Source organism: Lissotriton vulgaris, chromosome 1_1 (assembly GCF_964263255.1).
Source record: "Lissotriton vulgaris chromosome 1_1, aLisVul1.2, whole genome shotgun sequence".
NCBI lineage: Eukaryota > Metazoa > Chordata > Amphibia > Caudata > Salamandridae > Lissotriton > Lissotriton vulgaris.
The window spans coordinates 893,632,442-893,648,863 of record NC_141685.1 but is presented as its reverse complement, the minus strand read 5'-3'; the positions used below and the strand labels follow the sequence as shown (position 1 = coordinate 893,648,863).

General features: G+C 44.4%; 1 protein-coding gene across 1 annotated transcript in view; it reads right to left on the bottom strand.

Annotated features, from left to right (window-relative positions):
* The window catches only part of LOC147748127 (single-pass membrane and coiled-coil domain-containing protein 3-like), a 182,206-nt gene extending 167,263 nt beyond the window's left edge, over positions 1 to 14,943 (bottom strand). The window contains exons 1-2 of the mRNA XM_086958925.1: positions 14,845 to 14,943; positions 12,924 to 13,019 (exon numbers count right to left, since the gene is read on the bottom strand). The gene's annotated coding sequence lies outside the window, so the exon portion shown is untranslated. The remainder of the gene's footprint in view (positions 1 to 12,923; positions 13,020 to 14,844) is intronic.
* Positions 14,944 to 16,422: the final 1,479 nt, after the last annotated feature.

Sequence of the window (16,422 nt, the reverse complement as noted above, 5' to 3'; positions counted from 1 at the left end):
CAAATGACATCACTGATGACATCACTGACATCTCATTTGACATTACTGATTACATCACTGATGATATCATTTATGTGATAATACATCTTCAGACTCTAATATAACCTTAGATACACTCAGTGTAAACAGGCACTCACAGACTGTCACACATCCATGGAGTTACTCACACACCTAGTCAGTCATGCAAAGAATCAATCACATCTCCATTTCCTCAACTATACAGTTATACACACCTTACTTATTCAAACATATAGTAACACATATTTACTCTCTTATACAATCCTTGATACAAGTTCACAATGATTCATACAGCCACTCACACATTCACTGGCTCTTATGTTCAGTTATTTATATATGTCAACTCTCACATGGAGTGTGTTTTACATATGTACTTACTTTGACATGTAGCACTGAGATATCCATTCACTCACCAATATACTCATGCACACAGTCAACTGTCCATACAGCTGTTTCTACATGCACTTTTGAACCCATACACCTAGGGAATCAACTGCTCACACATCTATGCACAGAGTTATACACCTCCCAGCCACCCACACACATACTCAGTCTCCCATACAAATACTTGGGCAACCATTCAATAACCCATATAGTTACTGATATAGCTACTGATTTAAACAAGCAGCAGTTTACAGAACAACATAAATAATGATTGCCAAATTAAGACACTTTAATCACTAACCCATACACTCAGTGAGACACATTTAATCATTCTCTCATACAGTCAGTCATGCACCTACTAAATCCTTCATCCAGACACTTATACATCCACTCATTCTTCAATATGTAAGACATATTTTAACTTTACAGAAACATACAGTCACTGGGTGTTGTCATCAGTGATGTCATCAGTGATGTCATCAGTGATGTCATTTGAGATGTCATCAGTGATGTCATCAGTGATGTCACTGACCATGTCATGAATGATGTAATATGTGACATCATTAGCAGTGGATTGCGGGTCCGCGATATATAGTTAGTGCAACTAACTATATATGGAATTTCAATGGTTTTGTGCAAATAAAATAAGGTTTTTTAAATGCTAATCCCTAACTATATATGGTCTATAACCTATGGTTTTTTCAGTGAATTTTCAAGGTTTTGTAAATGCAAATTCCTAACTATATATGGTCTATAACCTATGGTTTTTTCTGTGAATATATATATATATATATATATATATATATATATATATATATATATATATATATATATATATATATATATATATATATATCAAGTGCTCCAATCTGCCCCAACAGGTAAGCCGCACTCGCACTCCAACACCAGCATTACGGCAACAAGCCTTATTTAGGTACAAACAGTGTTACGCCAGCCAATTCATTTAGGCAGCTCCACCATCATTTAGCAGCCTAACATATTTCAAAGGTAGTCCTTCTTTATCAGAGGCATGATGGGAGAAGTTGTGTGCATCTCAGGACACAGTTCCCCGTAAATTTATGCATGATTCCATGCCCACAAAAGGGCTGCTCCTATGAAAACAGTAAAAACTGCGTAGGGCCCCCTCACTGAACCTTGTTAGGCTCTGGAAACACCATTCTCAAGGCCGAAAACATAAAAAAGGGGGGGCATGCAGCACCCCTCCCTGTGTCTGAATAGGAACCGACAAATGAAGGCCGATTCATTTAACGTTTCTTCCTAATCTCTGCATCCATAAACACGCTTACTTCACTCCTTCAATCAAGTCCATTATAAATGCATCTAAAACCATTATGTGCTTTGACTTTTAGATGTATTTATAATGCGCTTGGGTATTAAGTTTATAACCCAGTTGCCTCTAGTAAATATTACTGTTGTACTTGCCGAAATACTAGCCAACGTATACAGTACCTACATCAACAGATTTAATATACGTAATGTAAACAATGGTTATTCCAGCATGCTTAATATATATCATAAACACTGTGCTTCGGCATGTATAGTATAAAATGCAACAATAAGGGGCCTATTCCGATGTCGTACGGACTCAGGTTTGTCCGACATTGGTCAGGAGCAGTAACCCACCGCCTGCTCTCATGGGTTACAGTCCTGCTAATACGATGCAACGAACAGGGTTCGGTCACACTCATATACTTCACAATGCAGGCATGCATTCCGAGCGGAATGCATGCCTGCATTGAGAAAAGCATGGGTGCAGTTCATCCCTGCACCCTGTGGCCGGCACCCGAAGGTGCCTGCCACCGGGTGCAGGGATCCAAAGAGGGGCACCATAGGTGCCCCCAGGCTGCCATTTGGCAGCCTTGCACCCATGGGGGCCCTGCTGGGGGCCTCCAAAGACAGTTTCCGACTTCCTTTTCGTGCCGGAAAGACCGGCACGAAAAGGCAGTGATTAACTGCCATCGTACTCCCTCGTACTCCCTCGTACTCCCTCGGTCGTAAAGAGGTGACCGGTGGAGTACTGAAGGATTTCCGGACGTCAGGGCCATCCGGAAATCCGAGTCGGATTCCATTCTGACTGTGCCCATCGGAATGGCTCGGTCGGAATGGAATCCGGCCGGCACTGACCGATTCGGTCGGAAGGGCTCCGAACATGGTTCGGAGCCCTTCCGACCCGAATCAGAATCAGCCCCTTAGTGTTTTATTTGGTACATTAATGTACTCCCGAGTTATATTGCAAACGGAGAGTATGAGAGTTAAGCATAAAATTGTGCCGGCGAGCACAAGATGTGTCTGCTCTTATCAGACAGCGTCTCATTAAAAAGTAACTCAAAATATTTGTGAGAATAATAATGTTGACGCTTCTTATAGCGTCCACTGCAGATGGAAAGACATCTCGGTGCTAGAGAGCTGTCGACCAAAAGGAATGGAAGTTCAGTTTCCAGTGAAAAACAATCGCTCGCCATTGCCTTGTCCTCCCCATGACCCCGTGAGCCTCTGAGCTCCGTGCCTGCTTCACAGCTGCCGTAAAGACTTTTCTTATCTGCTTGTTAAATAAACAAGCAGATAAGAAAAGTCTTCATGGCAGCCTTGAAGCAGGCGTGGCAGTCCACCAAAAAGCCAAAGGGAGGCAACGAAAAACTCTCCTTTCCAATGGGAAGCCAGCGTTTACCATACGGTCCATTGCCAGCCGAGACCTAACAAACCAACACAAGACGTTGCCTTGTATACTGTACTGCACTAAGTGACCCACCCATACGTTAGTCTGGCCTCTCACACAGTGTGGTTCTACCTGTGGCACACCACACATGCACACACGTGCGAGCCTGGCATGTCTCCCTCTGGCAATACAAAAAGCTGAACATATAACAGAGCAGCATGGGTGCACGCACACGTCAGGGTGACAGATCTCTCTCACATACACCAGAGTATTCCTTGTCTGTCTCTCACACACCCTCGGATGACTGGCGCTTGTGAGCATAGCTGGGAAGCACATGGGCATATATGGCATACAATAAGGAAATGAGAGCAACAGGCAGAGGCGAGTGTTAGAGCACCGCCCGGACTGAACTGTAGTAATTGGGGCCAGCGGCTCTGCGCACACTTGGCGTCTGGGCAGCGCTGGGACTAGAGGGCAAGACAAGCAATGGGAATGGCCCGGTCAGCTCTTGGGTAATTCAGCAAGTTTGCTTTTGTGGGTTGGGTCAGGTAGAATGCAAGTGTATAGAATATTAGCAGTTGGGTAAATGTTATCATGTTTGTGGTGATATTGTTTAAATATGGGTTAGTTACGCGCCCCACCCCTGAGGGGCACCTAAAGTATTTTAAGACTATTTCACTTCTGAAACTAAGAACCCGCGTTCTCAGAGTCCAGCTTTTCCCAAAGGAAAGAGAAGACGGGCTGCGCGTCAGTAAAACACATGGATACGTCATGTCCCTGCTACTCCTCCCTAAAGCGCTGCTGTGCAAACTACAACTTCCAGGAATCACAAAGGCACCACTGATCCGGCCCAATTCAGAGCTAGTCCTTTCCCAGTGGGATTAATTGATAAGTGTATGGTTGCAATTAGGGCACTTACGGAAGGTGTCCTGCACCCTTGACATCCACCACGTTAAGATCAGCCAGCAAGGTGGCAGGTCAACACGGTTTCTTGGAAATATGGGCGGTGCTTGTGATGTCGTTGCCTCCTTTTCCTTATCATTGCTTGAGATTTGGTGCCTGACTGAATCATGGGGGCCTCTGTAACGTAGCCAATCCTATGCGCAGCTGAAGGCTGGGAAGCTGAAATCATTTTTTCTGGCCACGCACGTGCGCAGAAGGCAGAGCCAGCACATGCGGGCGCTCTAGCTCGAGCCTAGCCTGCCAGCCAGCCCAGTCCCATTAACAAGGGTGCCTGTGAGCTCATTGCACGCGCAGCCGCCTGAGCCCTGCCGGCACGGGATTCTGTTTATCACCGGTGCCCGCAAGCCGAACTGCGGCGGGAGTGACCGGTGAAGTCGTGGAGGGCACAGGAGCGGGTTTGGCGCTCAGGATGCAGTCGGTGTGCGAGGGTTGCTGATTCTTCACCCAGAGATGGACAACTGGGACGAGAAGGAAAACCAGCACTCTCAGAGGAGTAGAGGTCCTCCAGATGAGAAGGTAGGATTGGCCAATTCAGGACCAACATTGCTCCAATCGTAGACCTGACAAAAGAAACAAGCGCTGAAACACAAGCGCGGCACAGGGACACGCAGCGTTTACCTCGTGCTCGCTCCCGCAAGGGAATCGCCAAACGTGCACGTGTTGCCATTCAAAGCAAATCAACGCGTACACGTTTTTGCCTGCAAAGATGAAGCGATTACTAAAGATCTTTTTCCTATGCTTCGTAGATGAGACCTAAAAAGGCATACAAAGAAAACAAACCTGTACCTGCATGACTCAAACATCTACATCTACAGACTGAGATGGACTTTTCCTAGGCAAAGTGATAGAAAGAGCAGCATTCACCCAGCTGTCACAATTCATTGAACATAACTCCACACTTTACGCTTCCAAACAGGATTCTGTCCATGAAGATGCACAGAATCTGTCCTCATCGCCATCCGGGATGACCTCAAGAACATGATAGACCAGAAAAGGGTTGCTGCACTAGTTTTCTTGAAAATTTCAGCTGCTTTCGACCCAGTTGAACATGACACTCTAATCCAAACACTCTACGAAGTTGACATAGAAGGGACTGCTCTTGACTGGATCACATCCTACCTTCAAAGCAGAACAAATGTCATCCATACTCCAACTTTCACATCCAAACCGTGCTTCACAAAAGCAGCGGTCCCTCAAGGCTCCATCATCTCACCCATGCTTTTTAACGTCTACCTGAAGTCATTACCAGGAACTATCAATGAATTTCAGGTCACATGTTATAACTATGAAGATGACACACAAATACTTCTTTAAATGGAAAGCCCCAAAGACATTAGAAAATCAGAAATCTTTAGTTGATCAGTGGGTGACATGGATCCATCTCAAATTGAATGCTTCCAAAACTGAAATACTCATATATGGCAACTGGAAAATTATGACCCACTCTGTGCCTGGCCTGATAATCTGGAATCACCTCCTAAAGTATCTAAGGAAGTAAAAACCTTGGAATTACCATGGACTCTAAAGTATCAGTGAATGCCTAGGTGGACAAGTTACCAAGATCAAGCTTAAATACAATGTAAACTCTGCAACGCATCTTCCCCCACCTATGATTCCCACACAAGTTCAAAGCTACTATCTCTCTGGCACTGTCTAAACCATATTAAGTCAATTGCCTATAACACAGCTCATCGTTATCAACTATGAAAAGACTAAAGAAAATTGAAAACTGCCAGACTACTCCTACATGTAAAGCCACAATCCCTCATCTCCCCTGCCTTGAGGACCATACATTGGTTACCGGCTGCCAGAAGAGCCACCTTCGAGCTGCTTTGATTCACCCACAAAGCAACACATGGAACAGGACCACTTTCAATCAGGAACAAAATCCCCAAATACATACAACAAAGGAACTTCCGCTTCAGATTGGAACTAAGCCTCAAAATCCCAGCATACAAGAAAATAAACAAGGGTGGTATATCTTTCTCAGTTCAAGCAGTAAAACTATGGAATTCATTACTGACAAACAAAATATCCATGGAGAACCATCTCATCTTCAGAAGACTACTCAAGAGTTGGCTCTTTTTCACATGCCCAACATACTCCAACACAAATGTACAGCATATTACTGTGCATGTAAACGTAGAAAGTGATATGTATGTATTTAGAAAAGTAAATTTCTTTGTACAAATATTTATACTACTATGGTTTAAACATATGTAGATATTCTTTAGGACTGCTTAACAAATGTATATATTACTGATGGTTAAAAAATATATATGCACATTATTTTATGTTTAACATGCTGACAGGTCACGCACTCTCCCGAACACAATTGAGGTTGGATTGCTTGGCTTGTTTCCCAGACTGAAGGCCAAAAATACAGTCAACAGATTCATTGACCTGGCATTGGTCCTGGTGAGAAGACAAATAGCCCAACACTGGAAAACACACACAAATCCACTGATTGAGACTTTGGAGAATATTGTTGGTATTTGGGCTAAAGCAGAACAGAGAGCATTTCTGAAGGAGGATGCAAGGGTAATTCGAGGTCATCCATTGGCAGAGCTCTGGACGGAGGTCCTGAGAGAGTGGGAGACAAGGCATGAACCTGATGAAGAAGGAGACGAAGAGGTATTGGACCAACAGGAAGATAACTCTGGGTTAGAAAGATCAACTGATGAGCAGGATTGAATGGGAAGTAGCGAGGGAACCATATCTGAGTTGAAACCCCTCTCATTGGAATGACCTCTCCCCACCACAACCTGGGCACACCAATAACACATATATTAGATAGGACTTTCAAGCTTAACCCCATATCCGCTGACAAACGCATATAGGACGGCCGCAGGATCGAGAGACACTGGGAGACACACCACCAAAATGGCTATTAAAGTTTGTTAGATGTGATTAGTTCATTGTAAATATATATCTTTGCAGATCGGTACGAGTAACGCTCTTGAGTACATATAACCTAAGGCACAGATTCCAGGTCTACGTGACTCACTGTCTTTTAGATACACCATTGCATATAGAAAAATAACTGAACTTTGTGAAGATGCAATTGGCACAATGCATATGTCATTGGAAATATTGCATACGCCATGTTATTGTCTGTACCTGAAAACTAATGCATTTATATTAAAAGAAAAAATGCATACAGGTCACTGCATAGTTTTCATATAAGTTATTTGATTTGGTGTTTTTTTACTTACCGATCACAATATGTAAAATGATCATAACAATTGTATCTGTATGTGCTAGGCTATTGAAACATTGAGGAAACTATAAAAATTAAATAAATATAAAAACATATGTATAATAATACACAAATAAATTAGTTTTACCTACAGCAACACTTGAAATCTGAGTTTCTAACTATCTATTCATACATGCACATATGGAACTTATGAAACTGTATATGTCTTTATGATTTTCCTAATACATGCATACCCTTTCTAGGTAGTTATGTATCTATATGTTTATAACTTAACTCCTACTGTAAAAAAAGCCTTCAACTCCCCCTAATGCATTACTCTGTCTCATTCTATACCTCTCTCAATATTTCCTCTACCTCCACTCTATGACTCATCCCATTTCTCATTCTACCACTATGATCTCCCTAATAAGCATTTCTGGACTCTTCCCGCCTCAATCCCTCCTTGACTCACCCCAAAATTAATTTTACTACTATGATCTCCCAAATACCACTTTCTATACTCTTCTCTCCTCTAGCCCTCCTTTATCCCATTCAATCAAGCTAACAGATTCACATGTCCACTTTTCAAATTCACAACTTATATTTTCCTATACCAATCCACCACTTATCCTTTGGGTACCAGAGTAGCGTGCTACTCGCTGCAAAGTGCCTCAACGCCTCACCAGGGGTAGTAAGCGCTACATAAATACAATTAGAATTTTGATATCACACCATCATTGCTAACTGCACCATCAGGATGCAAGCAAGCCGGGCCGACGACGGCTGAAATGCCAGAAACCGGTCCCCGGAAGCTTGTTTCCTTTCCAGTGAAAGAATTGGCTTGGTAGTTTGGTCTGCCCTGTTCCCATGATGCACTGGACCAGGGACAGACTAATTTGCATATAGCCAGGTTCTGAACTGGGATGGTGCAGTGAGCTAAAAAACGGTGATGGATCAAGCCCTGATCTCTTGACTGGGTAGGAGTGTTCTGCTTAATTCAGACACTCTGTCCATCACCACCCCCTTTCTAAATAGTTTTGGCCACCACAAGAGTGGAAGGGTATGCTCAGACATGAGTCCCTTGCTCACTGCACCATCAGGATTCAAGCAAGCCGGGCCGACGACGGCTGAAATGCCAGAAACCGGTCCCCGGAAGCTTGTTTCCTTTCCAGTGAAAGAATTGGCTTGGTAGTTTGGTCTGCCCTGTTCCCATGATGCACTGGGCCAGGGACAGACTAATTTGCATATAGCCAGGTTCTGAACTGGGATGGTGCAGTGAGCTAAAAAACGGTGATGGATCAAGCCCTGATCTCTTGACTGGGTAGGAGTGTTCTGCTTAATTCAGACACTCTGTCCATCACCACCCCCTTTCTAAATAGTTTTGGCCACCACAAGAGTGGAAGGGTATGCTCAGACATGAGTCCCTTGCTCACTGCACCATCAGGATTCAAGCAAGCCGGGCCGACGACGGCTGAAATGCCAGAAACCGGTCCCCGGAAGCTTGTTTCCTTTCCAGTGAAAGAATTGGCTTGGTAGTTTGGTCTGCCCTGTTCCCATGATGCACTGGGCCAGGGACAGACTAATTTGCATATAGCCAGGTTCTGAACTGGGATGGTGCAGTGAGCTAAAAAACGGTGATGGATCAAGCCCTGATCTCTTGACTGGGTAGGAGTGTTCTGCTTAATTCAGACACTCTGTCCATCACCACCCCCTTTCTAAATAGTTTTGGCCACCACAAGAGTGGAAGGGTATGCTCAGACATGAGTCCCTTGCTCACTGCACCATCAGGATTCAAGCAAGCCGGGCTGACGACGGCTGAAATACCAGAAACCGGTCCCCGGAAGCTTGTTTCCTTTCCAGTGAAAGAATTGGCTTGGTAGTTTGGTCTGCCCTGTTCCCATGATGCACTGGGCCAGGGACAGACTAATTTGCATATAGCCAGGTTCTGAACTGGGATGGTGCAGTGAGCTAAAAAACGGTGATGGATCAAGCCCTGATCTCTTGACTGGGTAGGAGTGTTCTGCTTAATTCAGACACTCTGTCCATCACCACCCCCTTTCTAAATATCACACCATCATTAGCACAAAAGAAACTATACAAAATTAGGCACAGAAGTAGTATATGTACCCGCCTCTATGTAAAGCATGAAACAAACAAATACACCCATTGGATGATGCCTCCAGTGATGTCACCAATGATGTAATAAGGATAATGTTACTTACCCAGTAAGCATCTGTTCTTGGCATGTAGAGCTGTAGATTCACATGGTTTGCATACTCCTGCCACCTAGTGTTGGGTCTGGATGTTTGCAAGTTTTTTTTCTTCGAAGAAGACTTTCCAGTCACGAGGCAGGTGACTCCTCCTTTCGGTGATAGTGCGCATGGGCATCGACTCCATTGTTAGATTGTTTTCCCAAAGAGGGTGAGAATGGAGTTAGTAAGTAAAGAATAGAGATGTCCATGCATATGTATATAGAGTAAGAGGCAGAGAAATGCAACAGTTACAGGTACCCGGGGAGGCGGGTGGGCTCATGTGAATCTACAGCTCTTACATGCCGAAAACAGATGCTTACTGGGTAAGTAACATTATCCGTTCAAGGCATGTGAAGTGTAGATCACATGCTTTGCATAGATTATACAACAGTTTTCTCCCAAAGTGGTAGCTAACTTGTAGCTGTTTGAGTTGTCTGAAAGAGTGTTCTAAGCACTGCCTTGCCCACATTAGCTTGTTGTCTCACTAACACATCTACACAATAGTGCATGGTGAATGTGTGCAGTGTAGACCATGTTGCAGCTTTACAAATGTCAACTATGGGGATGTTTCCTGAGAAATCAATAGTAGCCCCTATTTTGAGAGCGAAATGCGGTCTCGGGGGTATTGTTAAAGTTGTCTTTGCTTTTGCATAACAAATTTGAATGCATTTAACAATCCATCTGGCAATACCTGACTTGGATACGGGATTGCCCTTGTGTGGTGGAGCAAAAGCAACAAAAAGTTGTTTCGTTTTACGAAATGATCTTGTTCTTTCAATGTAATATAAAAGGGCTCATCGAACATCTAAGGTGTGTAGAGCTCGTTCTGCCACTGAATCTGGTTGAGGAAAGAATACAGGTAACTCAACCGACTGATTGATGTGAAAGGCAGAAACGACCTTAGGTAGAAACTTGGGCTTAGTACGAAGGACCACTTTGTCTCTGTGAAGTTGGAAAAAAGGTTCTTCTATAGTAAGTGCCTGTAGTACACCCACTCTCCTCAGTGAAGTGATTGCAATGAGGAAAGAGATTTTCCAGGAGTTAAACCGTAGTTCACATTTATGCATGGGTTGCATCTTTGGCTTGGAACCAAAGGCACGAAGCCAGGAGTGTCGCTGAAGAATGATTGAGGTGTTCATTGCCCTGGCTGCTGTATCCACAGAATCCAAGTCACACCTGATTGTCGTATTGGAGAGGTCATTTCTTTCTTCAACATGTTCCTCTCCCCTTTTACGGTATTGATCAGGGAAGTGCTGTAGGAGTCCTTCCAAATCTCTCCAGTGAGCTCTATCATACCAGGAGAGGAGGGATATAGATTTGGGGATGCGTCAATGCGTTGTTGCACTCACCTCAACTTTTTTCCTTGCACCATCACTTTCATTGCTCTCTTTGCCACCTAAGGCCTGGGTTGCTGCCCTTTTTCTAGCAGAGATGACAACCAGAGAGCCTGTTGGGACATGACCTTAGATGTAAAGTGGGTCTGAGGGTGCAGGCTTATACTTTTTCTCTATACAAGGTGTGACTACCTGTCATGGCCGAGGCTGGGGGTAAGGATCATGGAACATACAGGCTCACTCTTTCCTTCTTCAGCTATCACTGTGTGAGTGGGAAGCGTGTCGTCAGCAAACGACATTACCCAGCATCCGCTGGGGTATTCTGAGGAAGCAGCAATGGAGGTCAGCTGATGCGGTGAAACAGGATATATATCTTGTCTAGCCTGCTGCTCCGTGCTAGTCGTTCCAGCTTCCTTTGGAATCCTGTGACCTGCCTTGCTGTTAGTTTCTCTTCCTAGCAGATCCCGCTCGCGGGTTTTCTGTGAGGAGCTGGTGGTGGTGGAGGAGGTGAAGGTGAGGATGGTGGAAGAGGAGAGAAGTGGGTGCTTTGTCCTTAGGACTCTTTAAGGATAAAGGATGCACAGTGTGTTCGGTCGAAGAAATTCTTCAAAAGCAAGCCTACACTTCTTTGACAAGGCCTCTTTTGAGGCAGAGACATTGCCTGTGCATGGGTAGATGATGATCCACTTTGGTCTCTCATCCAGGTCCTGCAAGAACCTCTTGAAGATTGGGCTTTCCCTGGCCTCGTGAATGGATGGTTTCGGAGTTGAGGGTGTTTTCAGAGTTGATGGAAGCTGCTTCGGCGCCAATGATGGTTTTAGCCTTGATGGTGGAGCCAGCTTTGAAGTGTTGGCGCCGACAGGCATTCTCGGACTCAAGGCTTGCTGAGGGTCAAGACTCCTGGAAAGATCTTTACCTGGCCATTAGTTCTGTGTCGACCAGGATTCAAGGGCGGTGGTGCACCTGAAGGTGGAAGAGACTTAGTCACATGGCCTGATGCCCATCCCCCATAGAGGCTGAGCTCGGCTACGATGTCAGGCCATTTCTGGGCTCGGAGAGAGGCTTGGGTATGGAGAGTACTTATACGAGGGTTGGTTTTCTAAGGTGGAGTAGAGCTGACCAAGGTGGATGAAACATCCTTGGGCTCCTCGTCTTCTTCTGGAAGTTCTTCCTCCTGTGGTTCCAAGACGTCAGAGTCAATGATCTTGGGACAGGGTTGGCATGCTGGGAGGTCGGGTGACTCACCCGATTCCTCTTCTTCGTAGGTGAGTGTGTCAGCCTCACAGAAGATGTCTGGCGCTTCTGAGGAGGACTTAGACATTCTGCTGTGAGCCCACCATAAGTCTTGTCGCTGGTGCAGAGTTTTCTTGCGGAGCCCAAGGAGTCGCCTCACTGGCTTTTATTGGGCTGTGGTGATAGACAAAGATTGCAAACAGGGTGGATATCAGCCCTGGAGTATTTAGAATGGCACTGCAGGCATCTTCTGAAGGGTGTCCATTCCATGATTTCAAGTGCATATTTATTATTAGGCGTCGTAAAAAGTAAGCAGTGTTGAGGAGTCTTCTAAGAACTGGACGGATAGCAACAGTCTCTGAGGTCTGAACCTGATGGATGAGAAAAGCAATCTGACAATGGAGTTCTGCACATTAATGAGCAGAGATGGAGCCACTGAGACCTTGTGACTTAAAAGACTTCTTTTAAGAAATACAACTTGCAATCAAACTATTTAACAGGAAGTAAGCATGTGGGATCTGCAGAAGCATCTGCTTGTTTCCTCCTCTTCATTACAAGTTTCTCTGATGATGTGTTTACTAGGTGCGACCTCCACCCACAGTGCTTTTAATTTGCTTTTCATTCTTTATAGTTGTCTCTGCTACTGGAAGTCTGCCTAGTAGAATGCATCATTGGGAGTAGTGTTTCTAATGTGTTTCCTCACTCACACTTGGATCAGAGAAATGAAAAAAGTGCAATTACATGCCTCACTTGCACTTCAGTCATAGGCACCCACTGTATGCACTAGGATTACAGTGAATATACTGGAATTTTGTTGGAAAATGTTCTGTCTACAATGTTAATTTGGGAGTTCCCCAAGTTACCTTGCAGTTTTCTCCAAGCTTTCTGTGTGGACGTTGGGAAGGATGCTGGACCACTGTCCTGAAGGAGAACTGTCAGCTGCTTTTCACTGGTTAATCCTGAAACCAGAAATACATATTAGACCTTCACCACACCATGATGGTCCCAACCTCAGGAAACAACAGAGTAGATTCCCTTCTATAACATGATGGCATTCTTATAGGGGTTGGTATCAGGAAGCAAGCAGAGTTTAGAAGTTAGTGCATCGTTCAGAGTTTGTCAGACAATGAAGTCCACCAGAAACGTGGTGGAGTGCCTTGTTTGCCAAACTGAAAGTCTGCCAACTCTATTTAGACTTAGGCACACCATCATGCTTCCACCAGTAGTGTTCCCACCGACTATGCAGCCAAATGCTTTATACTGATACCCTGAAAGAATATGGGATGTCAGTGTAAGTACATCAGACCATCTGCCCGATTTAAAGTAGATGGCCAGATGTAGTTTTTTCGATTCTGGACCGCTAGGAAAAGCGTGGCGGTCCCAAAATGAGAAGAAAATACATTGTCCCCCAAGGCCACATGAAACATAGAGAGCTCAAGCTTTGGTATCCCCCTAGTTAATAACCCAGTTTCTCATAACAATAAAATATAATAGCCAAAATTAACTCATAGACACAGCTCTGCCATCAGAGCCTACCTGCTAGTAAGAATGCAGGTGGAAATTGCACCCAGGGCATTCTAATTTTCTTCATCGTTGCAAAAGTGTCTTCCATAGAGCCTATATATCACTATAACCAGGGTGCTCTCCCTGTTCTGTTGACTATTTTTAGAATTGAAAAAATATATGTCCAAAAAAATATATTTCTCCCTTTCCTCATCGTTTCTGATGTTGGGCCTATCAGGAGGGCACAGAAGGGGATTGCACCCAGGGCGTTCTCTCTTTCCTCATCTCTATTAATGTCTTGCCGTAATGCCATGTTTATCAGGTATCAGTTAAAGCAAAAGTAGAATCTGTACCCAGAGTGTTTTCCCTCTTGACATCTCTGCTAGAGAGCCTGTCTACCTTGGCACCTGTCTACGGCAAAGCACAAAGGTAGGATCCGCACCCGGGGCATTCTTCCTAGCTTCATCTCTGCAAAACAATCTCAGCCGTTTGGTGTGTCTACCAGGACATGTACATATGGCGATCTGTGCACAGGATGGTCTCCCTTTTTTTGCCTCTGCACAGATCTTGGCAAGGGAGCCTGCCAAACAGAGCAGAGGGGGAATCTGCACTTAATGTGTCTCCCTTTTATCATCTCTTCAATAACCTTTGCTCTGGGGCTTGTCTACAGGTGGCGCACAGGTTGCTCCAATGCTCGGCGTTCCTTTCTTCATCCCTGCAACATGTCCTGCCTGGCAGAGGATCTACACGGGTGTGTAGATATGAGTTTGCACTCGGGGTGCTTTCCCTTTCTTTATCCCTGCACACATGTTTGCCATAGGCTGCATCTGCACCAATCTGTTCTGCTTTTCATCATCTCCTCTGTAAAGGTTTCTGCCTAGACAGTCTATCTTCCGAATAGCAGTAAATGCAGCAGCATGCACTCCCTTTCCACATCAGCTTTATAAAGGTCTCTGCCTCGGAGGTTTGTGTACCAGTAAGTAGCCGGATAGTACCAACAACTACAGCATTATTATTAATATTGTTTTTGCTTTTGCTCCTCTACAGTTCTCTCTGATATTGTAAGTCTGTTCCAGAAAGCGCCCTTGAAAGTAGCTTGTTGGTAATGCACCTTCTTCACCTGCACACATATCTGGAAGAGTTTGAAGGCGCCACTGCAGACTTCACATGTGTTTCAGCCATGGACATTCACTGCATGCACTACGATTACATTTACTCTCCTGGGATTGTGTTGTTAGATTGTATGCCTACAATTTTCCTTTGGGAATTTCCAGAAGTTACCTTGCAGTTTGCACCGAGCTTCCTGGGTGGACGTTAGGAAGGATGCTGGACCCCTCAGCTGGGACAGAATTGTCAGTAGTCGGGTACTGGTTAATCCTGAAAGTAGAAATAGAAATTAGATCTCCACAGTCATGACCCCAGCTCAGGAGCCAGCACAGTAGGTGCCCTTCAGCATCACAACTAGGTGATGGTAGCTCTAGAGGAGTTACTAGCAGAATGCAGGCAGGATTGTGAAGAAAACAGGCAATATCATGAGGTGTGCAGGATGCCGAAATGAGTTAATACTGGTAGGAGGGGTGGAGTTTAAAGTCACTTCTCACTAACCATGAAATATACACTGACAGCAAGAGAGGAAACTATTACTCACCTTTCAAACGTAGACTTGGACAGCAAGAGAGGAGACTATTACTTACCACTCAAACATACACACTGTCAGCAAGAGAGGAGACTATTAAGCACCACTCAGACATATACACTGACAGCAACAGAGGAGACTATTAACCACCACTCAAACATATACACTGACAGCAACAGATGAGACTATTACTCACCAATCAAACATACACACTGTCAGCAAGAGAGGAGACTATTAAGCACCACTCAGACATATACACTGACAGCAACAGATGAGACTATTACTCACCACTCAGACATATTCACTGACAGCAAGAGAGGAGACTATTACTCACCACTCAAACATACACACTGACAGCAAGAGAGGAGACTATTACTTACCACTCAAACATACACACTGTCAGCAAGAGAGGAGACTATTACTCACCTTTCAAACGTAGACTTGGACAGCAAGAGAGGAAACTATTACTTACCACTCAAACATACACACTGTCAGCAAGAGAGGAGACTATTAAGCACCACTCAAGCCAATTCACTGCCAGCAAGAGAGGAGACTATTATGCACCACTCAGACATATACACTGACAGCAACAGAGGAGACTATTACCCACCACTCAAATATATACACTGACAGCAACAGATGAGACTATTACTCACCAATCAAACATATACACTGCCAGAAGAGAGGAGACTATTACCCACCACTCAGACATACACACTGACAGCAAGAGAGGAGACTATTACTCACCAAATAAACATATACACTGCCAGAAGAGAGGAGACTATTACTCACCACTCAGACATATTCACTGACAGCAAGAGAGGAGACTATTACTCACCACTCAAACATACACCCTGACAGCAAGAGAGGAGACTATTACTCACCTCTCAAACATATACACTGCCCGCAAGAGAGGAGACTATTACACAAAACTCAAACATATACACTGCCAGAAGTGAGGAGACTATTACTCACCACTCAAACAGATACACTGCAAGAAGAAAGAAGACTATTAATCACCACTCAAACGTATACACTGCCAGCAAGAGAGAAGACTATTACTCACCTTTCAAACGTAGACTTGGACAGCAAGAGAGGAAACTATTACTTACCACTCAAACATACACACTGTCAGCAAGAGAGGAGACTATTAAGCACCACTCAAACCAATTCACTGACAGCAAGAGAGGTGACTATTACGCACCACTCAAAAATATACACTA